This window comes from Coptis chinensis, unplaced genomic scaffold (genome assembly GCF_015680905.1).
Source record: "Coptis chinensis isolate HL-2020 unplaced genomic scaffold, ASM1568090v1 utg2180_pilon_pilon, whole genome shotgun sequence".
Classification (NCBI taxonomy): domain Eukaryota; kingdom Viridiplantae; phylum Streptophyta; class Magnoliopsida; order Ranunculales; family Ranunculaceae; genus Coptis; species Coptis chinensis.
Genome location: NW_028238123.1, coordinates 310,001 through 325,965, shown reverse-complemented (window position 1 = coordinate 325,965; position 15,965 = coordinate 310,001).

Genomic DNA, 15,965 nt, shown 5'->3' with positions numbered 1-15,965 from the left:
AGCGAAAAGACATGTTAGTTCGTGCCTTTTCCAAAGGACTTCTACACCACCATAAAGAAGTCCTTGACATAATGAATGGGGTAGTTTCCTAAGTAAAGGAGCCTCGAGGCTTATAAATTTTAGAGGATCAAACTAAGCAAAATAACAACCGGGGTAGTGACAATATCCACCGCTCGCTTAGTTCTTCTAATACGATCCACCACCGGTATGTTTGAGATGAAACACGATCTCGAGCTTAAAACTCTAATTAAATCACTCACTAAAAAGGTAGAGGCCATTTCTGTACAACAAAAGCATATCCCCGTCATGAATGTAAATTCAAATCCATGTAGTTTTACGTTGAGTCCCCGAAAGCATCCCGACTCCCACGTCTATAGCCTATGAACATGCTTGTTCCATTAATAGTGAACCTAACGCCCCATGGAGACAAAATCCCAACTTCGGTTGGAGAAATAACCAACAAGTCACACCTCCAGGGTACAATAATCAATATGTTAGGCCAACGCACAGTTATAACCAAGCTCCACCACGACAAGGACAGGGTCAGGGTAATTATAATAATTATAACAACCAAGCGCAACCTCGACAAGGTCAAGTACAAGGTCAAGGTAGTTATAATAATTATAATGCTAATAGAGGTATCGTTCCGGTAATTAATAACTATCACAATTCGCCCATAAATAATCAACGCGAGATAGTTCCAGTCACACCACCCGTGACTACTACACCTACACAACCGGATCGTCTTGACACCTTCATACAAGTGAGCCAACAACTTTTCTAAACCATGGCTCAATCTAACGAATAGCTTCAACAATCCGTTAATAAATTAAGCCAACAGTTAGCCCAAGATAAAGCCCAACCCAAAGGTGTGTTTCCAGGTCACGCGATACCTAATCCTAAAACAACAAACACAGCCTTTGAGGTAACCGGTAATACTAGTAATGAAAATAAAAATGTAGGTGAGCTAAATGTCATCACCACTCTCCGTTCTGGCAGAGTGGTTGATAACAAAGTAACTATGCCTATAGTTACCCCACCAGTAGTCCCTACACCCGCTACTTTACTAGATACGAAATAGAAACTCAAGAGCCTACCACCGTAGAGGGTACCGTTACAACACAACCTAAGAAACAAAAGCCAAGCTTAAACATCCAAGTGATACATATGCTAAATATAGAGAGAAACCACCGTTTCCACAAAAATTAGCCATGTTAACTAGGGATACAAATTATGAGGAGATTAGGGGCGTTTTTCAAGAATCTAACTATAAACTTTCCCTTCCTCGAAGCTATTAAAAAGCTACCACACCATGCTAAGTTTCTTAAGGAGTTGTGCACTACTAGGCGTAAGACCAATATACCAAAAGACGCATTTTTAACTGAACAATTCCCAACTCTATCCGAACATAACGGAATTGTTAAGTACAAGGACCGGGTCGTCCCTCATCGTACAATGCACCTTAGGAGATTCCTATCTGACGCGACGTTATTAGACACGGGGCCAATGTTAACTTACTCCCGTTGTATTTGTATAGACAAATAGGTCTAGAGGAGATGCAACCCACTAAAATGACGTTGCAATTAGCTGATCGGTCTATTAAGTATCCTAAGGGTGTGGTTGAAAACGTGCTGGTAAAGGTTCAGGATTTCTACTATCCGGCTGATTTCGTCATCCTCGATACAGAAGTCGCTAATGACTCTGTCCCGATCATCTTAGGGCATCCTTTCCTGGCAACTGCCAATGCGCTCATAGATTGCCGCGATGGTTCGATGTCCATGTCTTTTGGCCATCTCTCTGTTGAAGTAAATGTTTTTAAAACAAAGACACAGTTACCCGATTCGTCTATGGATGGAGAGGTTAGCATGATCGAGAGTTTCGCTCGAGATTATTTCAACAACACGTTCCCTGATAACCAGATGCCCAAATTTCTTTCCTTTGAAAGTTCAGACTCCAACGTTTTCATCCCTACACTAGTCGATACACATATTATGGATGAGGACGAGATAGATGACTTTCTCAAAGATATAGAGGAATACCATAGTAATGTGGATATGACCAAGCTAGATAAGGAATTCGATGAGTTCATTAGAGCAGGTGATGAGTCACCCTATCAAGAACTACTTTGCACAACATCTGCCTTGACTCCCCTCCTTCCACCCTTTCAAAAGAATCTCGAGTTTGCACTCGATCCTTTTGTTTCTCCTGTGCTTCATAATTTTTTAAATCTTCCTACCAAACAAATACTTCAGAAGGACAAACCATTTGACACCTTCATTTTCAGAATTGAGACAGTCCCTACCTACACCATGAATGAGTTTTGTGCTAAAACCACATCCTCATTTTTTTCATGCTTTCCTTCTACAACTTATCCATATCCACCATATCTTCCACAACCATTCACTTTTCCACACTTATTCACTAGGACACCCTCTCATTCAAAGATGAAAAAGAAGGTGCATGCTAGGTTATGTTATAGGTCTATCCGACTTCGCTTTTATTTCACTAGGTTGCGTCATAGGAAATTTTGGTGCTTGATTGTGTTTGGGTATGTCTTTTGTGATATTTATTTATGGAATAATCCACAACTATTTCGGTTGTTGATAGATGATAAACTGCATGTTCATACATATATTTTAGATAAAGTCTCGAGTATCTGACTATAAACGACTCAATTTTTGTGTTTGGTGCATTTCCTTTCATTTCCATATATTGGTGAGTGTACCATTCAGGTAGCCGGGCCCTCCCTATGGAGTGTGTGGTTGTAAGTACCGGATCCTAAGTCCACGTTTAACATAATTCACATTTTCCACTCTTGCATGTTTTCTCGAATTTTTGAGTCATGTTTCTCTATGGGGTGAATTATGTCCTTATTGCTTATTGTTTTTCCTTATAAAAGTAAAAAAATATTAAATAATAAACATAGTAATCTAGAAAGTCTCGGGAATCTGACTTTAAAAGACCCACTTTTAAAAAAAAAAACAAATTTTCTAAACTCTGTTGTAAAAAATTTGTTTGGGGGTGGGGTGTTCGTGTTTCTGTCCTAGAATGTTTTAGGTCCCATTAGAGTTACTTAGGCCGTTTAATTGTATTCTGATTCGGGTTGACATAATCTATGAATTTAGAGTTCATTCGTTCGCATAACTTACGCCATACACGCACTTCGAGGCATTTTACACTATCTTATATGTCATCCACGGTCAGAATAGAGTGTTTTATGGATCATTAGATTGGAAATTCTCTCCTGATCATTTCCATATCTCATTCGCTAAAATCGGACCGGTAACGAAGTGGCAAAGTTAGTTGGAAGTTGCGCTAAAAATCGACAAAAGTCGAAATATCAAAATTGGGCTTGGGCCCAACTCACGCGCACCTGCGCCCCTTGCTTCACACCAACAGTCGTGAGTTTCATCTTCCACACCGCCATTAACAAACATCCAAGCTTCAAACCCTAAACCAAAAATAAAAATTAAAAAGAAAGCTAATTAAACCCACACCAAACATCCAAATCAATTTCAAATCTTCTCAAAAACCTTTCCACCACCAACTCCACCAATTTAAATCACCAAAAACCACCGAAAAATTAAAAAAAAATTCAAGCTGCCGTGCCACCACCACCACCGTTTTTTTTTTTTGAGGTTGTCCCTCATTGCTTTCCCCTACCTAATACAAACCCACAAACCTTATTATAACTTCCAATGGCTCAACAACGCCGGATTTTGCCAGAGCAAGCATTTACTGGCGACCACTTCGCACCATTTTACGGTGACGAAATTATTACTAGAGATTGGAATAGCTTGTGGTACTCGACCAATGACTTTTACCACGAAGAGTTAGTCCGACGGTTTTACAACACGAGGGAGTTGGAGGGGAATAAAATTTTTGTTACGGTGGCAAAGAGGAGGAAAGAAGTAACTACTGGGTTGTTGGCTGAGATTCTAGGCATTCCTCCTAGAATCCATCTTGATGCCACGTTACAGGAGTCCCAATATACTGGGGTAGAGCCTTTGATGCACGCAACTGTTACCGAAGGGAACTACAATGTGAGCTCGCATTATGTTTGCCAGGCATCCCTCAGAACCAACCAGCTGGCTCCAGCTCAGTGGATTATTCGGAATGTCATAGAGAAGGAGAAGGTCACCGACATCGGTCCGAATCTGCCTTCACATTCTATGGATACTCGGGAGCGAAGTACGAAGTTACGTATCTTGGAGTTTTTGCTTAACATGATTAGGGGAGTGGGGAAGTCTATTGCACCTCTCCCTATTTTGATAACCAAGATCATCTTGGAAGTTGAGAGCGACTCCGACGTCTGATAGGATTTGCCTCACCCTACACCAAATCCTCGGATTTATAAGGAGTGTATCCAACAAGTTTGGAGGTTGCCTGAGGATAGGGCAGTCGACGAGGAGGACGTCGGAAATGAGAATGACTCGGAGGATGAGGAGGACTTGACATGCTTTGATGCTGATGCCTTAGAGAGGTGTTGGTCAGATGCAAAATGCATGGATGTGATTCATCGTGGCATGCGTTCACTCAATACTATCTGCGAAGACCTCCGGACTCGACAGGCTACTATGCACCATAACTTCGAGATTCGTGCCACCGAGAGGAGGATGAGCAATTGGGAACGGATGAGGGCTCGAGCTGGAATCTCGGCACCGATTCGAGCCGATATGCTTGCACGCTTTCCACCTCCCGGGATTCTTCTTCCGAGGATACATCATCGAGGCACGAAAGGCGTCGTCGCCGAAAGATCTAATGGTGCTGGTTTATCGGGCTTCTCAGGAGCCATCTCCCCGAAGCGTGTGCCCTCCGCTACCAGTACCGACGTGTTTAGGGATAGTATAGCTTGATGATTATTTTTATTTGTAGTTTTATTATTGTTAGTTATTTTAATGTAAGTTTTAATTCCGTAATTTGAATTTTGTAGTGGAATGTACTTTGAATGAAAAAAAATTAATATAATGTGGTTATGTTCATTGTGCGTGGTTGTTTAATATTGATCCCACCTTCCCAAATTGTTTGGGGGTGGTATTATTTATTCCAGCATGATTTTTATATATGAGCCTCTTTTTTTTCGAAGTTATTTCGGAGTTAGGGTGAGAATATTGCCGATATGGGCATATATATGAATAAATATTGGTTAGGATGAAATCTCGATAAGTTAGGTAGTTTTATCCTAAATTCAACCTAAAAGATACTAGGGTTGTTTTAGAATCAAGAATATGAGTTGTTTCCGTTTCGGTTTGAAAATTTTAGTATTTCCAGAAATTGCCGTAAAAGCTTTTTGGCAACTTTCCGATTTGTTTTAGCAACTTAAAACCTATAAAAACTTTATTCATTCTACACTCACAACCCACACTACACCTAACTTCCATCACTCACCTTTCACTCCCACGTTTCCCGTTGTTTTTCACCATTTTCAAAAAAAGACTTCGACGCCGGGCCTAGCCATTTTCAGAAATTTTACATCGAGCGCATTCCTGCGCTTCGCATAAAGCGCCTCGCGCTTTTAGAACATCAGAAATCCAAAAACACCAAAGCGCACTGCGCCCCAGAAGAGCACCTCGCACCACGACCTCCGTAGACAAAAAATTCCAGTTTTGCGGGTTGTTCCGGTCATTTTTGCAGCTGTTCCAGGCGTAGTTTTGAGATGACATCTCCTACAATAATACCAGAATAGTCTTTGAAGATTTGTTCCAAAGCACTACTTATGGTGCTTGGTTTCATGATGTGATCACATAATGAGGCTGGGAACCGCTTATGGTAAGACCTGGCTGAACTTTATTCTCCAAAGACTTGCATCTTATTTTTTTACGATAACCGTGCATTTTCTTTGAGAGACCGGATGGAGAACAAGTGTTCTCCATCAACATTGATGATGAACCAATGGAAATTACCGTTCTCTTGCTAGCATTTGTTCTTGGACTTGCTATGCCCGGCTGAAATACAAGACCCATGGTGCTATTGGGTAGATAATATGCATGTCTACACTTATGAGTTTTGCATGAGGCTTATGGGGCGCATTTTCCATATCGAGGACCAAGGGGAATATAACGTCGCCCTGGTAGCCCGGCCCATGAACATAGGAACTGTTATGTTTTGGATCATGCTAAACATTTTAGGGAATGGCGTTTTTCTTCTGTGAATGACGCCACTTGCAGCGTTTTCCTTGCTTTAGCCACGGGACGCCGGTTCTATGACCTTCCCAGAACCTTGATGTCTAGTGTAGCACGAGCCCATAGCATGAGGCATAAGTACCTTCTTATGCCTGTTCTAATTTCCCGTATTATGCTATGTTTCTTCCCTGTTTTTTGTACACGTTTCACGGATTGGATAGCGGTCGACACTGTGCGACCCACCAATAGTATTATTCGATCATTCTGTGCAATGACTTGGCAAGGGTGGAGGATACAACCTCATCAGGTTGCACCCTACACCCCATCAGACCAATTGGCACTTAATAGGTTAGCAATAATAGATGATAAATAGAGGGAAGTATGGCAAGTTATCATGGCATGGCAAGACGCGAAGGAACCTCACTTCTTTATAGAAGAAGAGGATAAGGAGGATGAAGAATAAAAGCGGGAGATAAGGTTAGTTTTTAATTCCAGTTAGTGTCTGCTTATGTCCCAAGCAATTTAATTCTGTTAACCCCATAACGGGTGGAACTCTTATAGAGTTGCGTCAGTTTTTATTTCCTATATTAGTATGTTTTAACCTTGTTTTGCAGATGTTCCAGAATTTCACCCGTTTCCATGGTATTTTTCTACCGTATTTATTTAAATGATTTAAGGACAAAGCATGCTTCTCGTTTGGGGGGGGGGGGGGCATAGAAACACGTGTAATTAAGGCATCTGTTAGGATATAGATATGTATAATATGCACTCATTTTCTAGTTAAAATTTTAAAAATTCAAAAATATAAATACAGAAATTTATGCTATACACATAGGAATATTGGTATTGTTTTCTTTCTCTATGCTCTTAACAATCTAGAAGTCTCACGTAGCTTTTGCATCAGAATAATTGTTAGGAACTTAGGTTAATATATAGGTAATAATCTTTGCATCTATCTATAAATATATTACATGAGTATCTATGATTGTTAGCAGTAAGTTTATGAAATCTAGGCTAGAGTACTTATTCTACAAATCCTGTGAGAATATAGCCTAAACCCTTATATGAGCCAAACATTTGAGAAATGACAAAAGGGAGAAGTAAAATCCGGATATGGAAATCACACGTCCACTTGCTTGATCACTAAACCATATCCTAAGCGAGAATTTAGGCCCTCTTTGGATCGATATAGCCAGAAATTCAAACCTATGAATTATTTTCCGCTAGTCGCCCCTCTGAACCTTTCCTTACTCTTTCATAAACCACAAATCCTTTACCCTGTTACAAAACAAAACAAAATAAAAAAAAAAAAAAAAAAAAATCAACTTACCCAATCTAGAATAAGTCTGAGAATAGAATGAGTGAAGAAAAAAGAAGAGAAAAACTTGTGTAAACAAAAATTAGTTAGTTGCTTCAGAAAAAGAAAAGAAGTTTCCATCCAAGGAAAAGAAAAAGAAAAATAGAGATAAATAAAAACTCCAAAAATAGAATAAAAGGGAGTCAAAAGCCAAAGAAAAGAAAAAGAAAAATATGGCTAAGGATGGAAACAAAGTATAGAAGCAAAAGAAAATGACAAGATTTTCTCTAAGTTACATCATATGAAGACTCTATTATCTCAGACTTGTGCTTTTTGAATATCCATTTCCTTCCTTCTTAAACCATCTCCTAATCCCCACAACACCTAATAAAGACCTCTAGCTCAATTGGGAATAGGTTAGTGTGATAGTAAGTGGCAGATGTGTTGATCGACTCCGGCTTCCTTGTGTGTTATTGAGATTGTAAGGTAAAGTCATGCTTGTACCGGAGATAAATAAACTTGAGTGGAAAAATTAGAGTGTTGTATCTTGACTATTATTGTGAGAACCTACTTAAGGATGCTATTCCGAGTTTCAGAAACGGACCTGTTAATGCATTTCATAGTATTACTCATTGTATATATGTTTATTCATAGATGATCGATTATTATGCATATATTAACTTAGGATTCAACTTGATATTTCTATATTCATTGCTAGTGAGATGTATAGATAGTTGAGACATGAATGAGGAAACAATAGTTTTATTTCTTAGTCGTTGTAGTATAGATGAAGTTTGTGAGTACCTTCACTGGAAAACTCTCACGAGGCTATAACTCGTCCACTAGGGAATTCCTAGTGGTTTAAGGCCTTATTGCATATGGTAAATGCAATCGCACTCAAATAAACGAGTAGTTAGAACTCCATTTTTGGTCACTTATTCTAATTTCTCATATTTTCTTGAGGACAAGCAAAATGCTGTTTGGGGTGGTTTGATAAGAGCCCAAAACTGTAGTTTTAACCCCTTAATAATCATACTTTTTAGACCAATTATGTTAGTAATAATTAAGAGTTAATCTCGATTCACGTGTTTTATGCATTTCGGGCTTCAAAGTCCATTATGTGCGAAATGTGCCACTTTAAGCGAGATAAAGGAGCAATGGTTGGTTGCTAAGGAGTTTTGTGATTAAAGGCCAAGATTCAAGAAGAGAAAGCCTTTCTAAAGCCCGGTCAAAGCTGAAAAGTCAAAGTCAACGCGGGCGAAACTTGAAGACACAAAGTCGATGAGAACTTCCGAAGGCCGTATCTTTGGACTCAGACCTCGGAATTGGGCCTACCTTATGTCAAAACGATCGGCTCAGAAAGAGCTTTCCAATGGACCAAGTCTTGACCCAATCAGAGGAGCAAAAGTAGACGAAACATCTGTTGAAACCAACTATAGCTGAAGAGCTCATTTTGGACTAAAGAAATTGGGTTTTGGGCCCGATTTTCCGGCCCAAAACATGGCTCCAAGCCCATGCACGATTTTTGGATCTGAAAGTATAAAAACAAAAGCTTAACTCTTTGTTTAGGGTAGATAGTTAGACCTAGATTAGAATTAGATTAGTTAGCCTCCATTAAACCTTAGTTCTAGATCTAGTTTTAGATTAAAGTAATTGGTTTTTATTCTTGTTTTAAATTTAGTATTAAATGATTGTTCTCCCTTGAATTAGATAATAAAATAGTTGTTCTTGATTCAATTTCGATTTGTCAATTACAATTCTTAGATCTAATTTCATTATTTACTTGTTATTCAATGCTTAGTTATTAATTAGATTTTGTTATTGTTTAATTTAGATTAGTTAAATTTCATAAAGTTAGAATCTTTATATTATGTTTAGTTTAGATTCAATGGGAAATGTTAGTTTGATGAATCAAGGCTAAAACCTCCATTAGAGGGGTTGATGAAGCCTTGATGAAAACTTAGTTGTTAGTGTAGAATTGTTTGTAGATTCTATTCCACTCTAGAAAGTCGTGTTTAAGCCATGAGAATGGGTGGGCGACTTCACATGCTAGTTAGTACTTCGGTAGAAATGCCATGAACACTAGGGATTAGAACTTCGAATTTCTTGCCGTAAGAACGTGAGAATCGAGATACAAGAATCTATACTAGGTTATTAAGTTGGATTCGAGGTGGATTCAATTCCCCTCTAATCCTTTATCTAGATTCAAAACAATCATATTTCCATTCAATTCATAGTTTAAATTCAACATATTGATTTTCATATTGCATCGTAGTATAAAACACCCTTCAGTAAAGCTCTCATTGACTTAAGACTGATTTCTTAGACTTAGAAAACAATCCATGCTAGAGAACTAGGAGTGGAACGAACTTCATACTCCACTTAGTGCAATTCGCATCGAGAGTAGAAGATTGATAATTGATATAAAAGATTAGTTTTAGTTTACTTACGTTGTGAATTCATCGTTCATTTCGTAGGTAAACTATTCATTTTTAGTTATCAAATGGCATTTGCCGTCTTAGTTGCACTTTAGCATTGTTTTCACAGTAGAATTAGTCATTTTAAGTCCCATTAAACCCACCCACCCTTGTTTGATTCATACTTTGTGGTTATTCGTTTCAGCGTCGAAAAATTCGGAAAAAAATACCGAATACCCGGCTTCAAGGAGAGCGACCAGCGCTAAGTTCTTGGAATTTCATCTACCAATCGAAGCGCCAGCAAGGAGAGCGACCAGCTAAGTTACTGGAATTTCGTCTACCATTGGCCACGCCTTTCAAGGAGAGCGACCAGCGGCAAACAACGAACTTCGACTTTACACCGAAGCTGACCAGACCGCCAGCGCCAGCTTAGCTGAAATTTTCGGATTTCCACAGGTTTGATTCGAACTTCGAGTTGTCAAGTTTTTCAGTGTTCTAACTTGTTATTTACACTGAACAAGCGTAAACAAGACGCTATTCAAACGCGTAGCAAGGAGGCATTCAGGTACTCCTTCTTCCACTCCTCGCCCCTTCTGTCAGAGGAGTTTTAATTCTAGTATTATCAGGCTTGTTTTTCGTAGAAATAAATACAACACGCCTATCTAGAATTTTACACACTACACCTGATATTATGGCTGAAGAAAGAGAAACTCCTCTCTCTGACTTTTATAAAGCCTTGAGCGATAGCCCTAAATCTTGCATCGTTCTAGCAGACCCAACGGGGGATTTTCGAATTCCCCCAAACATATTTAATCTGTTACCCGTTTTCCATGGTCTAGACCATGAAAAACCTTACCAACACATCGTAGGATTGAACAAGTCCTTACAACATTCCATCATCCTACCGTTGGTGCGAACAGATTAAACCGAGGGTATTTCCTTCACCTTAGCCGATAAAGGCGTCTTGGTTAACTGCCCCTGCGCCTAATTGCAATGGACTTCGTGGGCCAAACTTGTTCAAATTGTTTATGGAACATTTTTACCCACCCCTAAAGGCGGATGAAATGCTTTCCAAGATTCACTTCTTTTCGGCGAGAATCCTCACGAATCATTTTCTCGAGGCTTGGAATCGTTTCACCGATCTGCTTATAGAGTGTCCACACCATAACCTAGCAAAAGACACGTTAGTTCGTGCCTTTTTCAAAGGACTTCAACATCATCATAAAGAAGTCCTTGACATAATGAATGGGGGTAGTTTCCTAAGTAAAGGAGCCTCAGAGGCTTACAAATTTTTAGAAGATCAAACTAAACGTAATAACAATTGGGGGGGTAGTGATGATATCCCCCGCTCTGTTAGTTCTTCTTCAACAGTTAAGGCCGCCGGTATGTTTGAGATAAAACCCGATCTAGAACTTAAAAATTTGATCGAATCTTTAACTAAAAAGGTTGAGGCCATTTCTGTACAACAAAAGCCTATCCCCGTCATGAATGTAAATTCAAATCCATGTAGTTTCTGTTGGAGTCCTGAGCATCTGACTCCCACTGTCCTATAGCCTATGAATATTCTTGTTCCATTAATAGTGAACCTAACGCCCCTTGGAGACAAAATCCCAACTTCGGTTGGAGAAATAACCAACAAGTCACACCTTCAGGGTACAATAATCAATATGTTAGGCCAACACACAGTTATAACCAAGCTCCTCCAGGACAAGGACAGGGTCAGGGTAATTATAATAATTATAACAACCAAGTACAACCTCGACAAGGTCAAGCACAAGGTCAATATAGTTATAATAATTATAATGCTAATAGAGGTATCGTTCCGGTAAATAATAACTATCACAATCCGCCCATAAATAATCAACACGAGATAGTTCAAGTCACACCACCCGTGACTACTACACCCACACAACCGGATCGTCTTGACACCTTCATACAAGTGAGCCAACAACTTTTCCAAACCATGGCTCAATCTAACCAACACATTCTACAATCCGTTAATAATTTAAACCAACAGTTAGCCCAAGAGAAGGCCCAACCAAAGGCGTGTTTCGGGCCAAAGCGATACCCAACCCTAGAACGAAAGAAACCACGGCCTTTGAGGTAAACGGTAATACTAGTGCGGAAACTACAACCGTAGGTGAGCTAAATGCCATCACCACTCTCCGCTCGAAGAGAGTGGTTGATAACAAAAGTAACTATGCCTATAGTTACCCCATCGATACTCCTACACCGGATATTGAACTAGATACGAAATAGAAACCAAGAAGAACCTACCACTGTAGAGGTACCAGTTAAACCACAACCTAAGAAACAGAAAGCCAAGGTTACACATCAAGTCGAGCCATACGCTAAATATAGAGCTAAACCACCGTTCCCTCATAAATTAGCCATGCTAACCAGGGATACTAACTTTGAGGAGATTAGGAACGTTTTCAAAAATCTAACGATAAACCTTCCTTTTCTCGAAGCTATAAAAAAGCTACCTAACCACGCTAAGTTTATTAAGGAGTTGTGCACTACTAGGCGTAAGACCAACATACCTAAAGACGCCTTTCTAACTGAACAGTTCCCAACTTTATCCGAAAATAATGGAATTGTTAAGTACAAGGACCACGGTCGATCCCTCTTGCATACAATGCACCTTAGGAGATTCTCACACGACGACCGCGCTACTAGACCTGGGGGCTAGTGTTAACTTACTACCATTTTATTTGTATAAACAAATAGGTCTAGAGGAGATGCAACCTACTAAAATGACATTGCAATTAGCTGATCGGTCTATTAAGTATCCTAAGGGTGTGGTTGAAAACGTCTGGTTAAAGTCCAAAATTTTTACTACCCGGCCGACTTCGTTGTCCTAGACACGCGAAAGTCACTAACGACTCTGTACCTATCATTTTAGGGCGTCCCTTCTTGGCTATCGCCAACGCCGGCTCATAAACCTGTCGCGATGGTTCGATGTCCTTGTCCTTTGGCCATCTTTCTCGAGGTAAATGTTTTCAAACGAGGACACATTATCGATTCATCTACAAATGGAGAGGTTAGCATGATCGAGAGCTTAGCTCAAGATTACTTCAAGAACATGTTTCGGAGAAACAGATTAACAAATTCCTTTCCTTTGGAAATTCCGACTTTAACAATGACTCCTCGGTAGTAGATGAAATCGAAGAAGAATTCTCAACTCTTTTTGCCTTTGCTTCTTTACCACTTCAAGAGTCCCCCTTGCCAACAACCATTCATACCTTGATGCTATGACCGAAGATGAATTTTTCAATCTCTATCCCAGTGATCCTTTTTTGACCCACCTATTGAGGAATGTCTTGCATATATCAAGATTTCGATGATATGGACTTGAGAGCTCTCTAGGCTGAGAATCATTCACCTTCCATCACCAATATTCCCCACCCTCCACCTTTTCAAAGGAACCTCGAGTTTGCACTTTCGATCCTTTAGTTTCTCCATTGCTTCATGATTTTTTAAATCCACCTATTAAACAAATACTTCCCAAGGATAAACCACTAGACACCTTCATTTTTAGACTTGAGGCAGGTCCCCTAACTACACCATGAATGAGTTTTGTGCTAAACCCACATCCTCATTTTTTCCATGCTTTTCCTCTAAAACTTATCCCAATCCACCATATCTTCCACAACCATTCACTTTTCCACACTTATTCACTAGGACACCCTCTCGTTCAAAGATGAAACATAAGGTGCATGCTCGGTTATGTTATAGGTCTATCCGACTTCGCTTTCATTCCACTAGGCTCGTCGTGAGGGAAATCGTGGTGCTTGATTGTGTTTGGATATGTTTTTCTGTGATATTTATTTATGGAACGATCCACAACTATTTCAGTTGTTGATATATGATAAACTACATATTCATACATATGTTTAGATAAAGTCTCGAGTATCTGACTATAAACGACTCAATTTTTGTGTTTGGTGCATTTCTTTTCATTTCCATATATTGGTGAATGCACCATTTAGGTAACCGGGCCCTCCCTATGGAGTGTGTGGCTGTAAGTACCGGATCCTAAGTCCACGTTTCACATAAGTCACGTTTTCCACTCTTGCATGTTTTCTTGGTTTTTAAGTCATGTTTCTCTATGGTGTGAATTATGTCTTTACTGTTTATTGTTTTCCTTTATATTAAACCTAATTCATAAAAAGTAAAAAAGTTTAAAGATATAAAAATAGTAATCTAGGAAGTCTAGGGAATCTGACTTTAAAAGACCCAAGTTTTCGTACAATACCAACTTTCTAGAGTTTAGGCCAAACAAAATTTTCAAACTTAAAAAGAGTTTTCCAATTTTGTTTGGGGGTGGCGATTTTTGGTATTCATTTCAAATCATGTTGCCACCCTAAGCCCTGTCATGTTTACTCGGTAGAGTTTGTGTTAGTTAGTAATGCATAGCAGTTTAATTGTGCTTCATATTATCATATCATCGTTACAATATTTACATTATAGATGCTTGCCAATTTTGCCACGCTTCTATGGTAAATTCTTTCCTTATCTCTTTACACTTTTGAGGACAAAGCATTCGATTGTTTGGGGTGGGATAGAAACATTTGCAAAAATTAGACACTTTTAGGATGTAAATTACGACTTTTATTTATAAAATGTTAAAAATTATAAAAATTAGTTAGTTACATAATTTAATTGTGCTATTGAATTGTTTCATGAACCCCCTTCTCCCAAATTGTTTGGGGGTGGTATAGAAACACGATGTAAATGTTAAGCACATATTAGGTTGTATATTACGTATTATTTGTCTTAAAAATAATAAAAATTCAAAAATATAAATAAATAAGTTATGCTATACACTTAGGAATATTGGTATTGTTTTCTTTCTTTATGCTCTTAACAATCTAGAAGTCTCACGTAGCTTTTGCATCAGAATAATTGTTAGAAACTTAGGTTAATATGTAGGTAATAATCTTTGCATCTATCAATAAATATATTACATGAGTATCTATGATTGTTAGCGATAAGTTTCAAATCTAGGCTAGAGTACTTATTCTACAAATCCCGTGAGAATATAGCCTAAAGCCTTATATGAGCGAAACATTTGAGAAATGACACAAGGGAGAAGTAAAATCCGGATAGAGAAATCACACGTCCACTTGCTTGATCACTATGCCATATCTTAAGCGAGAATTTAGGCCCTCTTTGGATCGATATAGCCAGAAATTCAAACCTATGAATTATTTCCCGCTAGTCGCCCCTCTGAGCCTTTCTTTAGCCTTCCATAAACCACAATTCCTTTACCCTGTTACAAAAACAAAACAAAATAAAAATATAAATCAACCTACCCAATTTAGAATAAGTCTGAGAATAGAATGATGAAGAAAGAAGAAGAGAAAAACCTGTGTAAACAAAAATTAGTTAGTTGCTTCAGAAAATAAAGAAAAGAAGTTTCCATCCAAAGAAAAGAAAAATAAAAATAGAAATAAAATAAAAACTCCAAAAAATAGAATAAAAGGAGTCAAAAGCCAAAGAAAAAGGAAAAAAAAATGGCTAAGGATGGAAACAAAGTGTAGAAGCAAAATTAAATAACAAGGTTTTCTCTAGTTACATAATATGAAGACTCTATTATCTCAGACTTGTCCTTTTTGAATATCCATTTCCTTCCTTCTTAAACCATCTCCTAATCCCCCCAAACACCTAATAAAGACCTCTAGCTCAATTAGGAATAGGTTAGTGTGATAGTAAGTGGCGATGTGTTTGATCGACTCCGGCTTCCTTGTGTGTCATTGAGATTATAAGGTAAAGTGTGCCCATCACACTAGACTAGAGTAGCTTAAACTTGAGTGGAAAAATCAGTGTTGTATCTTGACTATTATTGTGAGAACCTACTTAAGGACGCGCTATTCCGAAGTTTAAACGGACCACGCTATTGCATTTCATAGTATTACTCATTGTATATATGTTTATTGTATATGATTGATTATTATGCATATATTAGCTTAGGTTTTGACTTGGTTATTCTTGTTCATAGCTAGTGAGATGTATAGATCATTTGGAGCATGAATAAGGAAACAATAGTTTTCTTTCTTAGTCGTTGTAGTATAGATGAAGTTGTGAGTACCTTCATCGGAAAACTCTCACGAGGTTATAACTTCG